Source organism: Helianthus annuus, chromosome 16, assembly GCF_002127325.2.
Source record: "Helianthus annuus cultivar XRQ/B chromosome 16, HanXRQr2.0-SUNRISE, whole genome shotgun sequence".
NCBI lineage: Eukaryota > Viridiplantae > Streptophyta > Magnoliopsida > Asterales > Asteraceae > Helianthus > Helianthus annuus.
This window is the reverse complement of record NC_035448.2, coordinates 103,017,332-103,022,634: the sequence shown is the minus strand read 5'-3', so window position 1 is coordinate 103,022,634 and position 5,303 is coordinate 103,017,332. Positions and strand designations below refer to the sequence as shown.

The following is a 5,303-nucleotide window of genomic DNA, read 5'->3' as shown; positions in this document are numbered from 1 at the left end:
GAGAGAGAAACAACAATCTTCACCGTGTTCATCTCGAACACCAAGAACACACGCACAAGTGTGTGAGGGAGAAGCAGGTTTGAACCTAATTTACCATGATTTTAGAGAGAGAAACAACAATCTGTTGAGTTTTTTTATTTTGAAAAATCATTGCACACCTGAGGGGTTTTTTTTTTTTTTTTTTTTTTTTTTTTTTTTTTTTTTTTAAGGCTGTTGTTAATATGTTTTTGTGTGCACAAAGTGGTCTAGTAATGGGTAAATGCTTATGTAGTTTACAAGTTTTTGTTTTTGTATTAAAATCATTTATATTTTTTTTGATATTATCAGTTGTTATTAGCTTACAAATCTATATCTTTTTAAATGTTGAAATGTTATTTTAAATGGGTTGTTAGTTGTCTTGTATAAACTTCACTCGGATATCACATTTTCATTACCTTTAGAAAAGCCTATAATGTAATAGTTGATGATCTTGTTTATTTTATAAATAAAAAGTTGTTCTTTTTGCTGGCATAATTAGCTACATGTGTTGTAATAATGTTACACGTGTTACTTATGTTAAAACCAGCCCTTTCTTGGACACAAAAAGGAGCTACACATATGTAACACATGTTTGTAACGTGTGTTACACTGGAGGGTAACACATCTAAAACAATTGTTGTGGGGAGCACAACTGTCCAGTCTAGAAAACAAAAACAAAAGCTATACGACGACGACAAACAAATACGAAAGGTTGTGCTAAAATATGTTACATGTTTGTTTAGTGCTTGCAGCGAGGGAGTTGGTTCTACCGGATAGTAGTTGTTTGAAGTGTATGGTAACTGTTTACATATGTAATCTTTTTTTGGGTGGTTTTGCTTAGTTTTTTTTTATGTGTGAAATTATGCAGATAAAAACTCAAAATTTGGGGAGTCTTCAAGTTCAGGGCATAATTGGGTAGAAGGTAACTAGTGTTAGTTATGCTACTACTATTTTTTAATTAGCAGATTAAAAATACTGGACTGTAACTTGTGTTATTATGACTTGACCATATGATGTAGTGAGTAGTACGATAATGAAGATCAAACACGTTGATTCTGTGAATGCCCGTGTCGTTCTTCCCCAACCCCAAAATTCAACCCAAAGGGCTCGGAATTTGAAGTGAAAAACTGTTTTTCTCAAAATTCAATTCTGCTTCATCAAATGATTAGGGAAATACATAAATAGAGACAGAAATTCGAAACGGGCCTAAAAAAGACAACGGGCCAAACACAAGCCTAAAAACAAAATGCCCAAAATACTTGAAGAAACATAAAAATGGAAAAAACTAATAGAAATAAGCGTTTTTTCGGCCCGGACGATGACCCATAGGCGGTTTGCAGCAAGATAGAGCTCGTTCTCCCGTTCGTTTTGACTGGTCACACGCCCCAAACGGACTCCCGTAGCCCAAGTTAGAGCCATTTCAATGAAGCCCCTTTTGTGACGCGATCCTGGGCCTCCAAGTACCGGATGGCCCGCTCTTCCACGCTTGGGCCCGCATCACCATAGCAGTTGCAGCCAAACGAGAAGGGATCTTGGCAGGAAGAAAGAGAACCACAATATCGGATACGACAAAAGATGGCCATAAAGCGAAAGAAGGTAGATGGAGAAACCGATGAAGAATGGGAACAAGAAGTCGATGAAGGGCAGGTGGTGGGTACCTTTGACGTTGTACAGAAGTTACCCTCTAGTGTAACACATGTTACAAACTTGTGTTACATAAGTTCAACCTCTTTGTTACCAAAAATCAGGGCTGCACATATGTAAGACATGTTTGTAACTTATGTTACACTAGAGGGTAACACATGTATGATCATTTTTGGATCATTTGTATATATTTAAGTATAAACCTACAACATCGATACCCCAAAAAGGTTACACATGTTACGACAGAATGGGAAATGTGTAGCAGCGTTCAATACTGTTCTTTCACTCTATAGTGTGTAACATGTGTGACATGGCGTTTGTCAGCAAAACATATAACTTGTAAGGTGATACGGTTGTATCTTTAAAATATGTTTACCTATAAGTACTTACATGTTACATGTTGTATCTTTAAAAGATGTTTAAACTGGAAACTGGAAACACTTACAAAATATAAAGCAGAGTTACACAAGATGTAACATGTGTAAACTGGAAACACTTGTGTAACATTTCGGTGTAACACATGTTACAAGTTGTATCTTTAAAACATGTTTACCTATAAGTACTTACAAATATAAAGCATAGTAGGAACACAACTTTTAAGGATGTTACTCACGTTGTAGAGAAGATGTTACATGTGCACACACAATTAACATGTGTAACATGGCGACAAGTGTCATGTGCAATGTTGTAGAAGGCGCTAGGCGCTAGTCGGGCGGTGAGGTACAGCCTAGGGATTAATCGGGATTAATCGGAATGGGATCTTTATATGTATTTTTTCAAAATTATATATATATACCCAATAATATAAAAATAATACCTCAAAATTCACATAAATACTTCAAGTTTCAGATAGTATGGTTCGATTTTGACCGATTTTGACCAATTTTGACCGCCTAGGACCGCCTAGAACCGCCTAGGACCGATTTTGATCGATTTTGACCGACTAATATTGTCCGATTAATCCGATTTTTGACCGCCTAGGACCAATTTTGACCGCCTAGGACCGATTTTGACCGATTTTTGACCATGACCGATTAATTGACCGCCTAGCTCAAAATTAGGCAGTAGATGATCGCCTAGCGCCTAGGCGCCGATTAATCGGCCGCCTAGACCGATTTCTGCAACCATGGTCATGTGTGATCTTTTTTTGTTACCCTAGGGTGCTAAACGTATTACAACGTTCATAACGCACGTAAACTTATACTAAAATCCGTCCCTATGTCCACAGATGATCTTGAACATACTCCATGTTACCATCTTTACGAGTCTTCTAATGGCACTAAATTATGGACACCGAATGTCAACGAGCAATATCATCCTATTATTGTTAAATCATACGTCACACTGGAAGAACTTCTTGCCATGTTAAGACTTATGACCAATAAGTTGGGTTCAATGTAAAAAATATACGTTAATGCAGTTTTTTTATCTACTAATAACATTGTTAAAAACAAGTCTACGTACATATGTAACATGAAGTGTATCGTTTATCCCTTTAATTCATTACACTAGTCTCGTATACCTATAGTTACATATATTACTTGTTTGTTCATTGATATGACATTTTGGATGATGTAATGTTGTTACATATGTAATTTTACTAAGTTTAAATTGACACTAAAGGGGCTGACATATGTAAAACATGTTTATAATATATGTTACACTATTGTGTAACATATGTAACACATGTATAGCCATGTTACATGTGTTACAACGTCAAGGTTACACATGTTACATATAGTTGTTGCATCCCAAAAAAAAATTGCCGTCACATCAACATCCATATTCATCCAAAAATGGGCATACTAACAATGAAAATAAAAATGAATTTTATATCAATAGTTGTAATGCTTCTAAAAATGGTCTTCACAACAACATCCATCTTCACAACACATAACAACCAACCAAAAAACACACCATCGTCACCACAAAAACCTGATGATGCGTTGTAATCCTTCGGCGGGCTTCGCTTCTTGATAACCATCTTCATCTTGAACACAAAACATCTTTTCACCTATGAACAAAACAAGTACATCAATATTAATCTTCTATAGTTAAAACTTATTAATCTCCTATGTAACATGTGTAACGTGGCTATACATGTGTTACCTATCTAGTGTAACGCATGTTACAAACATGTGTTACATATGTGCAACCCCCCTTTGTGTCCAAAAAAAGGTTAGGGTAACTACAAGTAACTTGTGTAACGTTGTTACTACATATGTAGCTAATTGTCCCACCAAAAAAACACGAGTTTTTATTTGTAAAATAAACGAGATATTCCGAATAAATTATGAAGTTTATACATTTTAACATTTAACAGTCAATCTTAAAAAAAAAACATTTTAACATTTAAACTTACTATTACATTAAGTACAAATGTGTAACACCATGTATGCAACATATATTGCCCGGAAGTGTAACACATGTTACAACATATAGGACAAACATTTTTGAATGTTTCTGGCAGAAATGTAACATAAGTTTTTGAATAAAGGGACAAATAGATTATATATATTTATAAGTTTTTCAAAACTTGTGATTGATGTGTTTCATCTTCCTCGTGATCGAAGGGAAAATCTTCTAAACTTCTACTACGACTTTGTTGTATCTGATGGGAAGTTGAAGGTTATGTTTTGGGCTGATGAGATATCCAAGCTAAGCTACAAGGCTTTTGGCGATGTGCTAGCGTTCGATGCTACTTACCAGACAAACAAGTAGTAGATATATTACATATGTATCATACTTACCTAATATATTGTTACGCATGTAGCTCTTATGTTACAACCTTTTCTGTTACTTCAAAACAATAAGCAATTGTAACATTTGTTACATGTGTTACAGATCTGCCTTTTTTAAATTTCTAACAGTTGTACATGTGTTACACATGTAGCCCTTATGCTAAGGGGTTTTGGAAAAAAGATAAATTCATTGTTACTTCAAAACGATAGACAATTCTAGGATGTATTACACATATTATGTGACAACCCTCACCAAACCAGGTATCTGTACGAATTAATTAATATTTAATTAATGCTTAATTACTGTGCTTGCTTACAATTGTGGTTAAACTGCTACTTGAATTCTGATACATACATATATATGCATCATACTTTATTACTGTCACTCCATTATTTACACAGAACTATAGTGACATACTTGATGCACGAAAGCACAGTAGCACAATGAACAGATAACCCAGTAAACGTGCTGACATAGCCAGCACTAGACAGACACTGTCCTCTAAGGCCAGTATGAGCCGGGAATAGATTACTACACTAGTAGGGAGTGTAGGGAGGTGAGGATTGTAGAACTGCGACACTAAGTGATAGTTATAGTGACTGGATGTGCCTAAAACATGCTCTAACTACAAAATTCTGCACTTTAATACAAAATTCAGCATTTAAGCTAACTAGTAAAGTGCAAAAACATGGGAAAATAATATTAGACACTTTCCAAAGTGTCAGGAATTCATTGTGTCACTAAAAATAATATTAAAGACACTTTAAATGTTTATTAAGCACTTTAATGGATCAATATCCAACCGAACAACCGGACTTTACCCGGGACATAAAAATATTGTCAATGACACTGTTTTTCCTTTTCTGAGCCAGATAGGGTCCCCGAATACCCTAACACCC

At 35.2% G+C, this 5,303-nt stretch overlaps 1 long non-coding RNA gene across 1 annotated transcript; it reads left to right on the top strand.

Moving 5' to 3' along the window:
- Positions 1-591: 591 nt before the first annotated feature.
- LOC110926006 lies at positions 592-2,067 on the top strand. Its single transcript, XR_002584914.1, has 3 exons — positions 592-809; positions 887-940; positions 1,525-2,067. It is a non-coding gene; the product is annotated as an uncharacterized LOC110926006 (long non-coding RNA).
- Positions 2,068-5,303: the final 3,236 nt, after the last annotated feature.